General features: G+C 36.8%; 1 protein-coding gene across 8 annotated transcripts in view; it reads left to right on the top strand.

The window, feature by feature from the left end:
• The window catches only part of B3GALT1 (beta-1,3-galactosyltransferase 1), a 600,252-nt gene that overhangs the window by 278,552 nt on the left and 300,407 nt on the right, over positions 1-21,293 (top strand). The window contains exon 1 of one of the 8 annotated variants that reach the window (XM_060302313.1): positions 4,886-4,930. The exons of the other annotated variants lie outside the window; for them this stretch is intronic. The gene's annotated coding sequence lies outside the window, so the exon portion shown is untranslated. Of the gene's footprint in view, positions 1-4,885; positions 4,931-21,293 lie in introns of those variants that run through there. 8 annotated transcript variants of the gene reach the window in all.

Below are 21,293 nucleotides of genomic sequence, written 5' to 3'. Positions count from 1 at the left end.
TCTTCTTCAATTTCTTTCATTAGTGTCGTGTAGTTTTCAATGCACAGGTCTTTCACTTCCTTGATTAAACTTAATTCTAATCCCACTACTGGGCATATACCCTGAGAAAACCATAATTCAAAAAGAGTCATGTACCAAAGTGTTCATTGCAGCTCTATTTACAATAGCCCAGAGATGGAAACAACCTAAGTGTCCATCATCAGATGAATGGATAAAGAAGATGTGGCACGTATATACAATGGAATATTACTCAGCCATAAAAAGAAATGAAATTGAGCTATTTGTAATGAGGTGGATAGACCTAGAGTCTGTCATACAGAGTGAAGTAAGTCAGAAAGAGAGAGACAAATACCATATGCTAACACATATATATGGAATTTAAGAAAAAAAATGTCATGAAAAACCTAAGGGTGAAACAGGAATAAAGACACAGACTTACTCGAGAATGGACTTGAGGCTATGGGGAGGGGGAAGGGTAAACTGTGACAAAGTGAGAGAGAGGCATGGACATATATACACTACCAAACGTAAGGTAGATAACTAGTGGGAAGCAGCCGCATAGCACAGGGAGATCAGCTTGGTGCTTTGTGACCGCCTGGAGGGGTGGGATAGGGAGGGTGGGAGGGAGGGAGACGCAAGCGGGAAGAGATATGGGAACATATGTATATGTATAACTGATTCACTTTGTTGTGAAGCTGAAACTAACACACCATTGTAAAGCAATCATACTCCAATAAAGATGTTAAAATGAAAAAAAAACTTAATTCTAGCTATTTTATTCTCTTTGATGCAACGTAAATGGAATTTTTTTCATAATTTCTTTCTGATTGTTCATTATTAGTCCATAGAAATGCCACAGACTTTTGTATATTGATTTTATATCCTATGACTCTACTGAATTCATTTATTCGTTCTAACAATTTTTTTTGGTAGAGTCTAGGGTTTTCTATATATAGTATCATGTCATCTGCTAATGGTTTTACTTCTCCCTTTCCAATTTGGGTGCCTTTTGATCTTTTTCTTTCCTAATTGCTATAGCTAGGGCTATGTTGAATAAAAGTGGCAAGAGTGAGCATACTTGTCTTGTTCCTGATCTTAGAGGAAGAACTTTAAGCTTTTCACCATTGAGTATGATGTTAACTGTGGGTTTGTCATATATGGTCTTTATTATGTTTAGGCACATTCCTTCTATACACCGTTGTTGAGACTTTTTATCATAAATCAATGGTGAATTTTGTTAAGTGTTTTTTTTGCATCTCTTGAGATGATTTTATGATATTTATCCTTTATTTTGTTTATTTTTGGCTGCATGAGGTCTTTGTTGCTGTGTGCGGGCTTTCTCTAGTTGCAGTGAGTGGGGGCTACTCTTCATTGTGGTGCGCAGGCTTCTCATAGTGGTGGCTTGTCTTTGTTGCAGAGCACAGGTTCTAGGCACACAGGCTTCAATAGTTGTGGCACGTGGGAGCTCAGTAGTGGTTCGCGAGCTCTAGAGTGCAGGCCCAGTAGTTGTGGCACACAGGCTTAGTTGCTCTGCAGCATGTGGGATCTTCCCGGACCAGTGCTCGAACCCATGACCTCTGCATTGGCAAGTGGATTCTTAACCACTGTGCCACCAGGGAAGTCCCTATTTTGTTAATGTAGTATATCACATTGATTTTTTGGATATTGAACCATCCATGCATTCCCAGAATAAATCCCACTTGATTGTGGTTTATGATCCTTTTAATGTATTGCTGAATTCAGTTTGCTAATACTTTCTTGAGGATTTTACATCTATGTTCATCAGGAATTTTGATCTGTAATTTTCTTTTTATGTGCTGTCTTTGTCTGCTTTTGATATCAGGGTAATCCTGGCCTTGTATGTGGCCTTGTAATCCTGGCCTTTTAAAATGTGTTTGGAAGCATTCCTTCTTCTTCAGTTTTTTGGAAGAATTTAAGAAGCGTAGGTATCAAATCATCTTTGAATGTTTGGAAGACTTCACCAGTGAAGCCATCTGGTCCTGGACTTTTGTTTGTTGGGAGGCTTTTAATTACTGATTCAATCTCCTTACTTGTGATCAGTCTATTTGAGTTTTCTATTTCTTCATAATTCAGTCTTGGTACATTTTATGTTTCTAGAAATTTCTTCTTGGTTGTCCAATTTGTTGGTATATAATTGTTCATAGTAATTCTCTTATGATCCCTTGCATTTCTGTGGTATGGGTTTAACTTGTCTTCTTTCATTTCTGAGTTTTGTTTTAAGTTTATTTAAGTTTATTAAACCCTCTATCTTTCTTTCTTGGTTAGTTTAGCGGAAGCTTGTTCATTTGTTTATCTTCTCAAAGAACCAGCTCTTAGGTTCACTGATCTTTTTCTATTGTCTGTTTAGTCTCTATTTTATTTATTTCTTCTCTGATCTTTATTATTTCCTTTTGTTCTTTTTTTTCTAGTTCTTTTAGGTGTAAATTTAGATTGCTTATATGAGATTTTTCTTGTTTCTTGAGGTGGGCCTGATGACTGTGAACTGTCCCCTTAGAATTGCTTTTACTGCATTCCATACATTTTGGTATGTCATATTTCAGTTTTCATTTGTCTGTAGGTAAAATATTTTTTTGACTTTCCCTTTGATTTCTTCGCTGACCCATTAGTTGTTCAGCAGCATGTTGTTTAATCTTCATGTTTATATGGTTTTTCCAGTTTTCTTCTTATAATTGATTTCCAGTTTTATACCACTGTGATTGAAAAAGATGCTAGAATTTATTGAGACATGTCTTGTGGCCTAACATGTAATCTGTCCTAGTGAACGTTTCATGTGAAGTTGAGAAGAATGTGTATTCTGCTGCTTTTGGGGGAATGTTCTATATATATATCTCGTGTTCATCTAGTCTAATGTGTTGTTTAAGGCCAATGTTTCCTTATAGATTTTCTGTGTGGATGATCTGTATATTGTTATAAGTGGGATGTTAAAGTCCCTACTATTATTGTTTTGCTTTCAGCTTCTCCCTATAGGTCCATTAGTATTTGATGTATATATTTTGGTGCTCAAATGTTAGTTGCATATATATTTATAAATGGCATAGATTCTTACTGGATTGACCCCTTTATCATTATATAGTGCCTTCTTTGTTTTTTATTGCAGTCTTTATTTTAATGTCTATTTTGTCTGGTATGAGGATAGCTATACCAGCTTTCTCTTCAGTTACATTTGTATGCAGTATATTTTTCATTCCCTTCACATTTAGTCTGTGTGTGTCCTTTTTCTGAAGTGCATCTCTTACATATATAGGGAGCATATAGATGGGTCTATAGATGGGTCTCTTCTTTGTTATCCATTCAGCCACTGTATATTTTTGATTGGTGAATTTAGTCCATTTACATTTAAAGCAATTATTCATAGGGATGTATTTATTGCCATTTTGTTAATTGTTTTGGAGCTGTTTTAGTTCTCTTTTTCTCTTCTCTTGTGGTTTGCTGGCTTTCTTTAGTGTTATATTTAGATTTCTTTTTCATTTTCTTCTGTATGTTTACTATAAGTTTTTTGTGTGTGTGTGGTTAGCATGAGATTCACATATAACATCCTATGTATATGGCAGTCTTAGGTTGATAGCAGCTTAACTTTGAATACGTACTAAAGCTTACATTTTTACTCCCCCACCCACATTTTATTTTTTTGATGACACCTTTTACATGTTTTTATTTTATGCTTTCTTAACTAATTATAATTTTAGTTTCATTTACTACTTTTGACTTTTATGCTTCATACTTGCTTTATAAGTGATTGAATCACTACTTTTACTGTATATTTGCCTTTTCCGGTGAGAGTTTTACTTTTGTATGTTTTCTTATTATTAATTAGTGCCTTTTCTTTTCAGTGTAGAGAAGTTCCTTTAACATTTTTTTGTAAGGCTGGTTTAATGATGGTGAATTCCTTTAGCTTCTGCTTATTTGTAAAACTCTTAATCTTTTCCTCAGTTCTGAATGATAACCTTGCCAGGTAGAGAATTCTGGGGTGGAAATTTTTTCTTTCAGCACTTTGAATATGTTATGCCACTCCCTCTGGCCTGTAAATTTTCTGTTGAAAAATCTGCTGATAACAGAGTTATTTGCTTTATATATTTTGATGCTCATGTGTTGGGTGCATGTATATTATATCTTCTTGCTGGATTGACTCCTTTATCATTATGTGGTGTCCTTCTTTGTCTTATATGCAAGAAGTAATAATCTTAAAAGCAGCATTACATATTACATATAAGTTTTTTTGTCTTGCTGTGTTTAAGAGGGATAAATTAGGAGTTTGGAATTAACAGATACTACTATATATAAAATAGATAAACAACAGGGACCTACTATATAGGACAGGGAACTATATTCAATATCTTCAATAACCTATAATGAAAAAGAATCTTAAAAAGAATATATATGTAATACATACATGTGTATGTATGTATAATACATACACGTATGCATTATGTATATATTATATAACTGAATCAATTTGATGTGTACCTGAAACTAGCACAACATTGTAAATCAACTATACTTCAATAAAAATAAATATACTGATGCACTACTAAAAAAAAGAGTCTCTCTTTATTCTTAAATTTTGTCATTTTAATTTTAATGTGTCTCAGCGTGTGCTTCTCTTTGAGTTTGTCTTGTTTGGGACGCTGTGTGCTTCCTTGACCTGGATGTCTGTTTCATTCCCCAGATTAAGGAAGTTTTCTTCCCATTATTTCTTCAAATAATTTTTCTGGCCCTTTCTGTTTTCCTTCAGGGACCAATATAATGAAACTGTTGTTCTACTTCATGTTGTCTCAAAGGTCTCTTAAGTTACCATTACTTAAAAAAGTTTTTTTTCTTATTTTGCTGCTCTATGCAGGTGATTTTCACTGCTTTTTCTTCCACTTTGCTGATTCATTCTTCTACTTCATCCAGTCTGCTGTTGAACCCTGTAAGTGTTTTTTTAATTTCAGTCATAAATTCTGTGTGGTACTTTCTTATATTTTCTCTCTCTTGAAATTCTCACGGTGTTCATCCATTTGTTTCCTGAGTTCAGTGAGCATGTTTAACTGTAACTTTGAACTCTTTATTGGACAGATTGCTTATCTCCACTTCATTAAAATCTTTTTCCTCAGATTTCTCTTCTTCTTTGATTTGGAACACACTCCTCATTCTCCTCATTTTGCCATATTATCTACCATAGATTTTCTTAACATCTATATTGGAGTATAATTGCTTTACAAGAGTGTGTTAGTTTCTGCTGTATAACAAAGTGACTCAGCTATATGTATACATATATCCCCATATCCCCTCCCGCTTGCTCTTCCCACCCACCCTCCCTATCCCACCCCTCTAGGTGGTCGCAAAGCATGGAGCTGATCTCCCTGTGCTATGCAGCTGCTTCCCACTAGCTATCTATTTTACATTTGGTAGTGTATATATGTCAGTGCTACTCTCTCACTTCGTCCCAGCTTACATTTCCCCCTCACGTGTCCTCAAGTCCATTCTCTACGTGTGTGTCTTTATTCCGCTCCTGCCCCTAGGTTCATCAGAAACATTTTTCTTTTTTAGATTCCATATATATGTGTTAGCATACGGTATTTGTTTTTCTCTTTCTGACTTACTTAACTCTGTATGACAGTCTCTAGGTCCATCGACCTCACTACAAATAACTCAATTTTGTTTCTTTTTATGGCTGAATAGTATTCCATTGTATATATGCGCCACATCTTCTTTATCCATTCATCTATTGATGGACACTTAGATTGCTTCCATGTCTTGGCTATTGTAATTAGAGCTGCAGTGAACATTGTGGTACATGTCTCTTTTTCAGTTATGGTTTTTTGAGGGTATAGGCCCAATAGTGGTATTGCTGGGTCAAATGCTAGTTCTATTTTTAGTTCTTTAAGGAACCTCCATACTGTTCTCCATAGTAGCGTATCAATTTACATTCCCACCAACAGTGCAAGAGGGTTCCCTTTTCTCCATACCCTCGCCAACATTTATTTGTTGTAGATTTTTTGATGATGGCCATTCTGACCAGTGTGAGGTGATACCTCGTTGTGGTTTTGATTTGCATTTCTCTAATAATTAGTGATGTTGAGCATCTGTTCATGTGTTTGTTGGCCAGCTATATGTCTTCTTTAGAGAAATGTCTATTTAGATCTTCTGTCCATATTTGGATTGGGTTGTTTATTTTTTTGATATTGAGCTGCATGAGCTGTGTGTAAGTTTTGGAGATTAATATTTTCTCCCATTCTGAGGGTTGTCTTTTCATCTTATTTATGGTTTCCTTTGCTGTGCAAAAGCTTTGAAGTTTCATTAGGTCCCATTTGTTTCTTTTTGTTTTTATTTCCAAAAGGATCCTTTTATTTCAAAAAGGATCTTGCTGTGATTTATGTAATAGAGTGTTCTGCCTATATTTTCCTCTAAGAGTTTTATAGTGTCTGGCCTTACACTTAGGTCTTTAATCCATTTTGAGTTTATTTTTGTGTATGGTGTTAGGAAGTGTTCTAATTTCATTCTCTTACATGTAGCTGTCCAGTTTTCCCAGCACCACTTATTGAAGAGGCTGTCTTTTCTCCATTGTATATTCTTGACTCCTTTATCAAGGATAAGGCGAGCATATGGGCGTGGATTTATCTCTGGGCTTTCTGTCCTGTTCCATTGATCTATCTTTCTGTTTTTGTGCCAGTACCATACTGTCTTGATTACTGTAGCTTTGTAGTATAGTCTGAAGTCTGGGAGCCTCATTCCTCCAGCTCCATTTTTCTTTCTCAAGATTGCTTTGGCTGTTCGGGGTCTTTTGTGTTTCCATACAAACTGTGAACTGTTTTGTTCTAGTTCTGTGAAAAATGCCGTTGGTAGTTTGATAAGGATTGCATTGAATCTGTAGATTGCTTTGGGTAGTAGAGTCATTTTCACAATGTTGATTCTTCCAATCCAAGAACATGGTATATCTCTTTATCTATTTGTATCATCTTTAATTTCTTTCATCAGTGTCATACTTTTCTGCATACAGGTCTTTTGTCTCCTTAGGTAGGTCTATTCCTAGGTATTTTATTCTTTTGGCTGCAGTGGTAAATGGGTGTTTCCTTAATTTCTCTTGCAGATTTTTCATCATTAGTGTATAGGAATGCAAGAGATTTCTGTGCATTAATTTTATATCCTGCTACTTTATCAAATCCATTGATTAGCTCTAGTAGTTTTCTGGTAGCATCCTTAGGATTCTCTATGTATAGTATCATATCATCTGCAAACAGTGACAGCTTTACTTCTTTTCCAATTTGGATTTCTTTTATTTCTTTTTCTTCTCTGATTGCTGTGGCTAAAACTTCCAAAACTATGTGGAATAATAGTGGTGAGAGTGGGCAACCTGTCTTGTTTCTGATCTTAGGGAAAATTGTTTCAGTTTTTCACCCTTGAGAACGATGTTGGCTGTGGGTTTGTCATATACAGCCTTTACTATGTTGAGGTAGGTTACCTCTGTGCCTACTTTCCGGAGAGTTTTTATCATAAATGTGTGTTGAATTTTGTCGAAAGCTTTTTCTGCATCTATTGAGAATGTCATATGATATTTATCCTTCAGTTTGTTAATATGATGTATCACATTGATTGATTTTCGTAAATTGAAGAATCCTAGCATTCCTGTGATAAACCCCACTTGATCATGGTGTATGATCCTTTTAATGTGCTGTTGGAATCTGTTTGCTAGCATTCTGTTGAGGATTTTTGCATTTATGTTCATCAGTGTTATTGGCCTGTAGTTTTCTTTTTTGTGACATCTTTGTCTGGTTTTCGTATCAGAGTGATGGCCTTGTAGAATGAGTTTAGGAGTGTTTCTCCCTCTGCTGTATTTTGGAAGAGTTTGAGAAGGGTATGTGTTTGCTCTTCTCTGAATGTTTAATAGAACTCACCTGTGAATCCATTTGGTCCTGGGCTTTTGTTTGTTCGAAGATTTTTAGTCACAGTTTCAATGTTAGTGCTTGTGATTGATCTGTTCAAATTTTCTCTTTCTTCCTGGTTTAGACTTGGATGGTTTTGCTTTTCTAAGAATTTTTCCATTTCTTCCAGGTTGTCCATTTTATTGACATATAGTTGCTTTTAGTAATCTCTCATGATCCTTTGTTTTTCTGTAGTGTCAGTTGTTACTTCTTTTTCATTTCTAATCCTGTTGATTTGAGTCTTCTCACTTTTTTTCTTGATGAGTCTGGCTAAGGTTTATCAATTTTGTTTATCTTCTCAATGAACCACCTTTTAGTTTCATTGATCTTTGCTATTGTTTCCTTCATTTCTTTTCAGTTATTTCTTTTGTTTTTCCATTTATCTGATGTGATCTTTATGATATCTTTCCTTCTGCTAACTTTGAGGAATTTTTCTCTTCTTTCTCTAATTGCTTTAGGTGTAAGGTTAGGTTGTTTATTTGAGATTTTTCTTGTTTCTTTAGGTAGTGCTGTATTGCTATAAACTTCCCTCTTAGAACTGCTTTTGCTGCGTCGTCGTGTTTTCATTGTCATTTATTTCTACCTATTTTTTGATTTCCTCTTTGATTTCTTCAGTGATCTCTTGGTTATTTTATAGCATATTGTTTAACCTCCATGTGTTTGTATTTTTTACAGTTTTTTTCCTATAATTGGTACCTAGTTCCTTAGCATTGTTGTCGGAAAAGATACTTGATACGATTTCAATTTTCTTCAATTTAACAAAGCTTGGTTTGTGACCCAAGATATGATGTATCCTGGAGAGTGTTACATGAGCACTTGAGAAGAAAGTGTATTCTGTTGTTTTTGGATGAAATGCCCTATAAATATCAATTATGTCCATCTTGAATAACGTGTCATTTAAAGCTTGTGTTTCCTTATTTATTTTCTTTGTGTGTGGTCTGTCCATTGGTGAAAGTGGTGTGTTAAAGTCCCCTACTATTATTGTATTACCATCAATTTCCCCTTTTATGGCTGTTAACATTTGCCTTATGTATTGAGGTGCTCCTATGTTGTGTGCATAAATGTTTACAATTGTTATATCTTCTCAGATTGATCCCTTGATCATTATGTAGTGTCCTTCCTTGTCTCTTGTAATTGTCTTTATTTTAAAGTCTCTTTTTCTCATATGAAAATTACTACTCCACCTTTCTTTTGATTTGTAACTGAATGTAGTATCTTTTTCCATCCCTCACTTTTAGTCTGTATGTGCCCCTAGTCTGAATTGGGTCTCTTATAGACAGCATGTATATGGGTCTTGTTTTTGTGTCCATTCAGCCAGTCTGTGTCTTTTGGTTGGAGCATTTAATCCATTTACATTTAAGGTAATTACTGATATGTATGTTTCTATTACCATTTTCTTAATTGTTTTGGGTTTGTTTTTGTATGTCTTTTCCTTCTCTTGTGTTTCCTGCCTAGAGAAGTTCCTTTAGCATTTGTTTTAAAGCTGGTTTGGTGGTGGTGAATTCTCTTAACTTTTGCTTATCTGTAAAGGTTTTAATTTCTCTGTGAAATCTGAATGAGATCCTTGGTGAGTAGAGTAATCTTGGTTTTAGGTTTTTCACTTTCATCACTTTAAATATGTCCTGCCACTCCCTTCTGGCTTGCAGAGTTTCTGCTGAAAGATCAGCTGTTAACCTTATGGGGATTCCCTTGTATGTTATTTGTTGTTTTTTTCCTTACTGCTTTTAATATTGTTCTTTGTATTTAATTTTTGATAGTTTGGTTAATATGTGTCTTGGCATGTTTCTCCTTGGATTTATCCTGTATGGGATTCTCTGCACTTCCTGGACTTGACTATTTCCTTTCCCATATTAGGGAAGTTTTCAGCTATAATCTCTTCAAATATTTTCTCAGACCCTTTATTTTTCTCTTCTTCTTCTGGGACCCCATTAATTGGAATGTTGGTGTCTTTAATGTTGTCCCAGAGGTCTCTGAGACTGTCCTCAATTCTTTTCATTCTTTTTTCTTTATTCTGTTCTGCAGCAGTTATTTCCACTCTTTAATCTTCCAGGTCACTTACCCGTTCTTCTGCCTCAGTTATTCTGCTATTGATTCCTTCTAGAGAACTTTTAATTTCATTTATTATGTTGTTCATCATTGTTTGTTTGCTCTTTAGTTCTTCTAGGTCCTTGTTAAACATTTTTTGTATTTTCTCTGTTCTACTTCCACGATTTTGGATCATCTTTACTATCATTATTCTGAATTTGTTTTCAGGTAGATTTCCTATTTCCTATTCATCTGTTTGATCTGGTGGGTTTTTGCCTTGCTCCTTCATCTGCTGCATATTTCTCTGTCTTCTCATTTTGTTTAACTTACTGTGTTTGGGGTCTCCTTTTCTCAGCCTGCAGGTTTGTATTTCCCGTTGTTTTTGGTGTCTGCCCCCAGTGGTTGAGGTTGGTTCAGTGGGTTGTGTAGGCTTCCTGTTGAAGGGGAACTGGTGCCTGTGTTCTGGTGGTGGGACTGGATCTTGTGTTTCTGGTGGGCAAGGCCTCATGTGGTGGTATGTTTTGGGGTGTCTGTGAACTTAGTATGATTTTAGGCAGCCTCTCTGCTAATGGGTGGGGTTGTATTCCTGTCTTGCTAGTTGTTTGGCACGGGGCTTCCAGCACTTGAGCTTGCTCTCCATTGGGTGGAGCTGGGTCTTAATGTTGAGATGGAGATCTTTGGGAGAGCTCTTGCTGATTGATATTATGTGGGGCCTGGAGGTCTCTAGTGGTCCAGTGTCCTGGACTCGGCTCTCCCACCTCAGAGGCTCAGGCCTGACACCCAGCCAGAGCACCAAGACCCTGTCGGCCATGCGGTCCTCCCACGCCCAGTCTTCTCAGTCTTCTCCCCACCTCTGTCTTCAGTCATGCTGGGTTGAAAAGGGCACTTATCCCAGCTAAGGCTTCTTTCACGGGAGCCTCCCCCACTGAAATTATAAACTCAGGAATTTGGGGAGGGGCTCTTGCCCATGAGGTGGAAGAAAGCAAATCTCTCTACCATAGATTTTAAGCAATAGAAATACTAGTGAATGCATTTTATTGTTTTTGTCTTTTTATAAGTGCTTAGCATTATATTGGCATGTGAGCTATCACTCTTGTATGCTTGTAAAGCACAGCACTGAGTTATGGAAAGGGCCATTCATATATTACCTGGCCTAGCTCCCTGGAAGAAAGAACATAGCCAAATCATCTCAATGGAATAAGAGGAAGATTTGCCCAATTCCAGTTGTGGAAACTTGGTTAATGAAAAATTCTGAGTATCTGCAAGGACAAATCAAAATGCAGTGGTAGCAATAGGTTGTATCTACACATAGTCCCCTGGACCCGCTTTCTCTCCGTTAACATTATTCCTCTAATGAGAAATTGAATTTTAAAATGCCACCAGAATGATGTCTAAATAAGCATTAAACCAAGATTTTCCCTATTTGCATCAACATATTCCAACAAAATTTTCCTTGAAGTTTTTCAGGGGAGAAAAAGCTAATATTTGAAAATGAAGCACAGATATCTGCAGCTTCTCCAGTCAACAGAGCAACTGAAATCAGATGTTCTAGTAAGAGTACTCTTAAGATCATAACAGGTATTCTGATAAAGGTGAAGAGACAAAAATAGCCTGGGTCAGAAGGTACGCTCATAAGCTTTAACACAATCTTTTTTTTTTTTTTTTCTCATTTCAGCGTGTTTCGGGGAAATCTCAGAAGTTAAAAATCAGTGATGCTATGGAAGTTAACAAGTACTGAGTGTTGTGGGGACATTTGGAGGGCAAAAATGCTGCTTTCTAATTGCAAAACTGTGATATTCAAGCCACAGGATTGAATGTATATAATAGGAAACCTAATAATATACTGGGAAGCTTTTCTTTTCAGCAGAAAGAGAGGAACATACAAAAGGAACAGATGGTGATAAGTTTGTGGTAATAGGGCAAACCACTAAATAGTCTTTGACAGAGTTTGCCCCTAGATAAAATGGCAGTGGCGGGGCTTAAATCATTTTCTACATTGCTCGTTGACTTTCTTCCTACTAATAAGTCTTCAGAGAATTAATTTAGTTTGCAGCATGATTTTGCCTTCCTCTGTTAATGTTACATGTCCTATGCTGAATTTGTTTAACCCTATGACCCCAATTTTGGTTTCAGGATCCTCTTTTCAATCTTTTCCTGTCTTAAAATGAAATTTTGTGAAAAGCAACTCTTGCCCTGAACTATTCTCTTTTAAATTTTTGCATAATAACCAGAGAAACCTGGAGACGGAAGTGGTTCTCAGCCTTAACCACACAGCAGAATCAGCTGGGGAAATTTTTTTTTTTCTCCTTTAAATGTTGGTGCTCCGTCTCTACCCCGAAATAACTAAATCTGTAGAAATCTCTAGATTTCTCTCTAGCCTGAACAGTCTGGACATAGGTACATTTTCAAAATATTCTCAAGTGATACTGGTGCTCAGTAAGAATTGATAACCTCTGGGTTAAAGTCCTCAAAAATAGGAAGCTTTTCATACAAACTATTGTAACTGGCCATTTGATGCACTGCTGAGAAAAGAAGGAATTTAGCTGAATTGGAAGCCCTTTTTTTCTGGTGCTTCAGTACCTTAGGATTATTTTATCGTAGTACTTATCCTAGTTTATCATAATTATTGCTTTCTTTGTCTCTCTCGCACACTCATAGAGGTCAGAGATTAGATTTTAATATCTGTCTTTCAAGTTCTTAGCCTTTACATAATATGTTATTGAAAACCAACTACTAAATGACAGGGCTAGGGATTTTTTTAATAAATATTTTTTTCTTTCAAGTTCCTAGCCTTTACATATATTATTGATAGTACATGATTGAAAAATAGTGGAGCTCAATTTTTTGTAACTGAACTTAAATTGTTACAAGCAACAAGTTAGATCAGTTCTTCACAATTTTCGGTCATTCTTGCATCATCTTTACAATTTGGGGAAGCAGGGTGTTGAATAAAATAAAGATATTTTGACATAGTTCCTCAGTATTGTATTGCAAATTCTTAAGAAAGGATAACTTTTAAAATATGTTTCTGTTTTTACTTAAAGTAGAAGAGTAAACTTTGTAATCTTTTTAGATGATGAAATTGAAACAAAAATGCTTTTAGAATCATATATTGTTTTAGTTTCTTTCAAATAAAACCCAGTCATTAAGACAGAAGTAGCCCATTAATCCAACACTGTCTCCTTCCTCTGACTTGTCTAGTGAGCATTTAACTGCCCCATTCTTCTTTCCTTTTCTTGATCTTAGGAGCGAAGGCCCAACTCCACCTCTCCCTTTTTGTATACCATTCCCCAGCCTTGGGACTCTGAGGAGAAAGTCATTTTAGCCCCAGTGAGAAATTATATCTACCTTCACAAGGAGACAGAAGCTCCTGCATCCTCCCTACCCAGCCACCCTGTAGAAATACTGCATATCACCATATTAATAAGCTTTTGCAAATTTCATTTCAATTATATTAGTTTCATTTTAACTGATTAAAAGCTTACTGGGTGGGGGTAGGGAAGGATCGGATTTTGTTCATCAAACCTCTGTAGTCTTGTTTGAAGGATACACTAATGGTCCCAGATGAAGATAGAATAAGAGGTCTTTCTAGAAGCCTTATAGCCTTTCAATGATGGGCCAGTATGAGGGAGGAGCCTTCAAGAGTTTAAAGAGGGAGGTCTGTAGGGACACTGATATATATTCACAGTTTTTATTGTTATATATCTGGTTTAAAAAAATGGGGGGGGCATCAGAAAGGCCTTTTAAATCTCTTGTTATAAATTGTACTCACCTTCCGCATTCACCTCATCGTAGCCTCAATATATGTTCTATTTATTACAAAACATTTCATCCTAATAAACTTTTTAAATTATTCCATAGTATTTCAATTTAATTCATCTTAAAGGTTTTCCATTCGTACAGAGTAAAGGATCATTTGTTATCATTTAATAGCATTGATTGAATTCCAGCACTGTAAAAAGATTTTAAAACAGTTCTCCTGTCCAAAACATGCCTACTTTTACCTATGGAAATCGCTATGTATATAAGTAATTTCAATATAATATATGCTGTAGTACAGGTACATACAAAATGTTTAAGGGCATTATGCCTTAGAAATGTTAGAATAAATTGCCAATAATCATTAGAATTATGCTTTCCCAACTGACTGCTCTATTATTAATTTTGTCAACAATTTATAATCATTCCCTTATTCTTCCTGTGAGATTTTTAATTCACTGGAAGTATACTTGCCTTGAATACTGAAACAGACTAAATATCTCTGCTGGATTTTCTGTTGCTTTAGAATGTTTCTTAAGCAGATGCATTTGGACATCATAAGATCTCATAGTTCTTGTGAACCAGGTGTTTTCTAATTCCAGCCCTGCCAAGCTTCCTGTGTCATTTGTGCAATTATATCAAGTGAAAGTCATGAATAACAAAGTAATGACAGAGAGCTGTATTGCAAGACCAACATGACATCTATTAAATCAGAATATTAATTTCAGGAACACAGGTTTTGGAAAAACCGTAAAGGGGTTTGCAAATTTTTTGAGGAGTCACACTCTAAATATTTCCAGAAGTGTTAGATCACAAACTGGCCCCTGTACATGGAGGGCAAGGAGAAACCGAAGAAAGAGGCCACTCCAGATGGGTAGGTGGCAGGTTTAATAAGCAAGGAAACTTACTTGTGAGGTTTTACTTCGGTGGTCGCAAGATGAGTAGATCATCACACCTGCCCAGCAGAATCTTAAAAGTTTATAAAAAGACCTTAATTAACCATGTTCAGTCATGCATTCAGACCAGAAGGTCTCAGCAACGCCTTACTCTCAAGGCTCTGTCCTTGGAACAGCTCCCACTGTCTGAACGGTAGGATAGGGGAGCGGGTGGGGAACCTCTGATTGCCCAGGTCCAGCTCGAGGGTCAACCAGAGGTCACATCCTCTTGATTACCTGTTCCGTCAAGAAGGTAGCTACCCTTTCTCTTTATGTATTTGTCTTTTGGGAGTTACGTGGGTCCTGCAGATTAGAATGCCCAGAAATAATTTCTTAGGTCTACGTTATGTTTGTGTTTGTTAATAATCGTCGAACCCAATGTGCTTCCTTCTGTACGTGTGTGTCATGGTGGTAGAGCAGGGCTCCCTCTCTGCCACAGGTTATCAGCAGCTTGTAGAGTGAGAGTACCAAGAGGGAAGGATCACTCTTCTCCACTGAACTGATGTAAAACGAAAGGAAAACCAAGCCCGTGTTTTTTGGTCCATCTCCCAGATTATAGAAACTGACTATCTCATTAGCAATTAAAACAGCAGCTGATAATGTCTTGGAGCTGGTTGACCAGTTTAATTATCTTGAAATCTGGCTAGAGTCCTCTTCTTTTAGCCAACATGGCGATTTCATTCTCTCCAAACTCACCCCGGAGCAAAAAAATTTCTAAGGGCCCTGAAAAGTGAGTGTTGTTGCCTGCCGTGGGTTTTTAGACTGAGTGGGTATACTGGGTTTTTTTGGCAGTAGTAATATGTATTATGAAACTGACTCTGTGGTTAATACTGTAATGGCATCATAAATTTTCACACACTATGCTCAGATGTGCCAAGAAAATATAGTGCCATTATTCTGTACAGAGACTCTTAGCTCTTTCACTGGCTTCTAAGGAGTAGAAAGTAGAGACAGGGGCTTCTCTGGTGGTGCAGTGGTTGAGAATCCACCTGCCAATGCAGGGGACATGGGTTCGAGCCCTAGTCCGGGAACATCCCACATGCCGCGGAGCAACTAAGTTCGTGCGCCACAACTACTGAGCCTGCACCCTAGAGCCCCCGAGCCACAACTACTGAGCCTGTGCACCTAGAGCCCATGCTTTGCAACAAGAGAAGCCACAGCAATGAGAAGCCCGTGCACCACAACGAAGAATAGCCCCCACTCACCGTAACTAGAGAAAGCCTGTGCGCAGGAACGAAGACCCAATGCAGCCAAAAATAAATAAATTAAATAAATAAATAAAAGAAAGTAGAGACATACGAACGTTAGTCCAAACATAGCCTGAGCCAATAATTAGTTTCTCTAGATTTAACTGTTTCTTTTGAAAAATTATTTAGTTTCAACATTTTCTCTTTTTCTGATCCTTCCTAAGATGGTTTGGACTATGGGAGGGTTAGGTGATCTAGAACACTGGCCAGGAGGGGTCCTCCAGGCACCGTGCTGGTCCTTGGGGCTGTGCTGGCAGGTGTCTACAAATAAATGACCCATTCAGGCTCATTCTGGGCATTCTACAGGGACGTGTGCTGAATTTAGAGAATGGTACATCCGTTCTCTAACCTCCTGTGTGTATCAAAGCCCAGGGGTGATCCCTGGCCAGCTCTCATATTCATGTTGTGCTTTCACCATGTTCTCCAGGGAGGCCCACTGGCTCTCAGTCAGCATCCCTGCCATGTGGGAAGAGCCATGAGGCTAGAATGGACTCTATGCTTGGCCATTCCATCCCACCCTGGTGATTGGATTGAGGCAGCTCCCATACTACGTTCTTTCCGTCAGGGAGAGAGACAAGAATTCCTCTGCTCTTAGTGTTGCCCTAAATTTCTGTAACACACCTGCATCTTCAGCTAAAGGAGCAAGATTATGGCTCAGGGGTCTGACACTTTTTTTTTTTTTTTCGGTACGCGGGCCTCACTGTTGTGGCCTCTCCCGTTGCGGAGCACAGGCTCCAGACGCGCAGGCTCAGCGGCCATGGCTCATGGGCCCAGCCGTTCCGCGACATGTGGGATCCTCCCGGACCGGGGCACCAACCCGTGTCCCCTGCATCGGCAGGTGGACTCTCAACCACTGGACCACCAGGGAAGCCCTCACCACTTTTATAACTGTTTTTTCTGCTTTTTTTACCCACTGTCCCTTAAATGGCAAGAAGCAGGCATTTCTTTTATTTTCCCATGTCATTTCTTCCTTCTACCATATGACTATAAGCTTCATGATATAGTTGCAAAAGGAGAATCTTCTCTACATTAAAGGAGAAATTCTATGATCTATCAATCACTTTCAGGATTAGACATTCTTGAGAAGAAATTTAAGAAATTCTTTCCCTTCTTTCTCTCCCTCCCTCGTCCTCACTCTCCACTCTCTCTCTCTCTTGCTTGTCAAGGTTATTTTTCTCTTGTTGTTAAAAACAATCAAATACCCCTTCTCTGGGATGTTAGAAGGCTGAGGAAATGTTTTTTAAAGGGTAAATTACAGTGCACCAGTATATTTTTACAACTATTATAACTTTTATCTTACTCTACTTTCAACGTCCATCTTAATATAGTAACACCTCAAAGTGTGCATTTCTCCAGATAGTGTGAACATCATCTGGGATGTTTGAACATTTTAAAACTTGATTATCAGTATACCTGAAAGAATGTACTTGGCATTGTAGGGGAAGAATAATCTCCCCCTCTACCCTGCTAGGTTCTTCAGCTAAGGCTCAAGAAAGTAGACTGATAAAAACAGATTAACAAGAGAAAACCAGAGCTTATTAAAGTGTGCTCTTATTAAAGAGTTCAGTGATGAAGATCTCAAAGGGGTGGTTAGGACTTGGGGTTAATATAACATCTGAACAAAGAACGATAAGGTTTTAGAAAAGTGACAAGACAAAGGAAAAGGGGTTTAGATTCTAATGGGTAACAAACTGCGGAAAGATAAATATACAGGGAAGCCCATGGAAGATAAGGATTGTTTTAGTAAGGTCTGCTATGAAGATTCCTCTCAGTGCTGTCTCTGGGCTGATAAGAATCTAGAGTTTTCTCCCATGATTAAAAATCACCCTTCCCCTCCTGATAGAGAGGGAGAGGACAGAAAGGGTTTTTGTGTGTGTCTCTGTTTCTTTTCATGTGCCTTTAGCTCAAAATAATCTTTATGTCAGAGTGTCATATTTTCACTCCCCATTTGAAATTTTAAGTTTCATATATTAAAAATCATGTTGGTAGCTAGGGAGAGAGATTTGAGTTAGACGTTGTGAGAAAAGGATCTGTAAAGGATGAGAAAAACATGGATTGGAAAAAGCAGAAAAGAACAAGTGGAGCACATAGCTCCGTATCTTATCGAATCAGTCTCTCATTCCAGGGACTAGGTCTGTCCAGATAAACAGTTGTGTCTCATTTCCGGAAGCAGTGATGCAGCTGGGAATAGGGAAACCACCTAAGTTAGGCTTCTATATCATGTGAGCATTCAGGCATTTAATCAGGTACATTTCTGTGGAAACAAAAGAAAAAGAAAGTTTAATGGTTAGAACAAACTGTTAACCCAATTTTTGACTCCAGAGGGCAGTCAGTAAAGATTTCTAGGTCTTGGACTTGAAACGTGAGAACATGCAGTGGCAATTCGATGAATTTCCTGTTTTATAGTTTGAATGTCTCTGCTGCTGGCATATACATCAGTGTCTCACAGTCATGGTTATTTTTCAGAACAGAGCATGGAAGCATCCAGCTTCAGATTCCAGGGCTTTTTTAGATAGTAACAATACAGACCTGGGCAGTCAGGTTTTAGTTCTCAGTGACTCCATGTCAAGAGGATGAGAGAAAAATTGGAAACCTTAATTACTGACAAAATTCACCAAAAAAGCAAGATTCAGTTTACAAAGAGATAAAAGTACCTCAAAGATAATGAACATCTATAAAGGTAGGTTATAATTTCTCATTGAAACATAGAATTTCTCCCTACCATTTCTATCAAAGATAATCAAAGTAGGACTAATATGTTTACAAAATGAGTCTTGTCTCATTAAGCTTGGCCTGATTATATTTACATAAGTTTAGCAAGAATATTGATTGACTATATAGACTTTTTTTTTTTAAGTCTGCTTTACTAGAATTTTTAATAAGGGATCTCAGACTAGACTTTTAAAAGCCTCTTGAGGCCAGGAAGTCAAGCTCAGAACTTGCCATTAGATTTTCCTTCAATATCCATAGATATGGTGAATTTCTCTCTTCTTGAGGTACACAAAATATTTTAGGATTGCTGGGCCTGCCAGGAAGTGACCTTTCTTACTCACCTGTGAGTTCAGGAACCCTGTAAGCCAGATACCAGACCAGTTTTTTCAAGGAGCTTTGTAAGCACTGGCTCTTTAAAGTCAGCTCACTTTCTTAACTCTGTCTGGTTATATCTGATTCTACGGACATCATCCTCAAATATGACATTCCAGTCAAAGCACTGGTAATAAAACCAGTGTTTTCAATTGTGTCCTATTACAAGGAGAACAGATGCTTATTGAACTTATGCAGATAACATCATTACCATGAAAATAAGAATATTTAATAAGAGTTTTCCAAATTTTGGAGGGATCAGGTAGGGGAAAAAAATGTTTCATCCTTATTTATAAGAGTATAATCCCCCAGTTTGCTGCAGGCCATAGATAGTGATAGCTTAAGAGAAAAGAGAAAAAGGATTCCTTAAATCTGGAAAACAAAACATCAAAGAACCAGTAATGTTTTAAACAAAAAGTCATAGAAATTGTAATCCTCCTCATCAGTTCATTCAGTCTCATGTAATTAATTTTTGTTCTACTTGATCCTCAGTTAGCAGCTTTATAGAATCATCAGTTTATCCATTAGATTTCTGGAAATTCTTACCCAGTCCAGTGGCATCTTAAAAAGTTAACAGAAATCTGTGCTCCAGAGTACTTGTCAGAGTTTTTTCATGAATCTCTTTAAAGACAAAGCACTTTTTGGACTATAGCTGATGGCAAATGCTTTCAGAGAAGAATAAAAGTAAAAGCATAACTGTGAGTAATAAAAGACTTTAAATGGTTATGGTTAAAGATCTGATGAGAGCTCATTATAATGCAATTGACAAAGTAATTTAGTTATTTTTGTGACGCACAGTATTTTAAGATAATTGGAATTATGACTGATAACATTAAATCAGGCCGTATGGACACATACGAACAGTAAGAACATTAACAAATGTCTAGGAATTTCATAAGATTTTTGAAACACTTGTATTAATAACATATATTCATAAAAATATAACCTAAACAAGGTTAAACACCACTTCCTATTTGACAGACTTCCCACATAATTTAATATACCAACTAAACCTTATCAATTTAACATCTCTCTTTTTACAAGATGAAAGAACAAATCTTTGAGACTTTCCAGGGGCCCTCAGAGAACTCTCAAAGTTAGCTCAAGTTCAAAGAATTTGATTTTATCAAAACTTAGAAATTTATTAAAAATGTCAAAAGTTTTGAACACTTGATTAAATATAATCAAAATCACTGTGAGATAATATGTGTTAATATTTAACAAAACTGACAATAAAGGAGTTCAAATTTCGATATAGTAAGTGACATACTTAGAAAAAGCAACAAAATAAAACAAAAACTTAGCTCTTTCAATATTGAGAAGACTTGGTTTTCTTTTTCTTCTTATAACCATTTTTTTTAAATTGAAGTATAATTAGTATTACAGTGTTATGTTAGCTTTAGGTGTACAGCAAAGTGATTCAGTCATATATATGTGTGTGTGTGTGTGTATATATATATATAGATTCTTTTTAGATTCTTTTCCACTCTAAGTTATTACAAGACATTGAATATAGTTCCTTGTGCTACACGGTAGGTCCTTATTGTTCACATATTTTGGGCATATCAGTATATATATACTACTCCCAAAATCCTAATTTATCTCCTCCCCACTCCCCTCCTGCCACTATTCAGTCTGGTAACCATAAGTTTGTTTTCTATGTCTGTGAGTTTATTTCTGTTTTATAAATTAGTTCATTTATATCACTTTTCTAGATTCCACATATAAGTGAAATCATATGGTATGTGTCTTTCTCTATCTGACTTACTTCACTTAATGTAATCATCTCTAGGTCCATCCATGTTGCTGCAAAAGTTATTTCATTCCTTTTTAGGCTAATATTCCATTATGTGTATATATACCACATCTTCTTTATCCATTCATCTGTAGATGGACATGTAGGTTGCTTCCATGTCTTGGCTATTATATAGTGATTTTTTTTTTTAATCATCATCATCACCATTTAATTTTTTTTTTTCCAATCCCAATCTCCCAGTTCATCTCACCACCACCCCCAGTCCATGCTGCTTTCCCCGCTTGGTGTCCATACGTCTGTTCTCTACATCTGTGTCTCAATTTATGCCCTGCAAACCAGTTCATCTGTACCATTTTTCTAGATTCCACATTAATGCGTTAATATATGATATTTGTTTTTCTCTTTCTGACTTACTTCACTCTGGATGACAGTCTCTAGGTTCATCCACATCTCTACAGATGATGCAATTTCATTCCTTTTTATGGCTGAGTACTATTCCATTGTATATACGTACCACTTCTTTATCCATTCATCTGTCAGTGGACATTTAGGTTGCTTCCATGAC

This window comes from Globicephala melas, chromosome 7, assembly GCF_963455315.2.
Source record: "Globicephala melas chromosome 7, mGloMel1.2, whole genome shotgun sequence".
NCBI lineage: Eukaryota > Metazoa > Chordata > Mammalia > Artiodactyla > Delphinidae > Globicephala > Globicephala melas.
The sequence above is the reverse complement of the archived record's forward strand: the minus strand, read 5'-3'. Positions and strand labels throughout refer to the sequence as shown.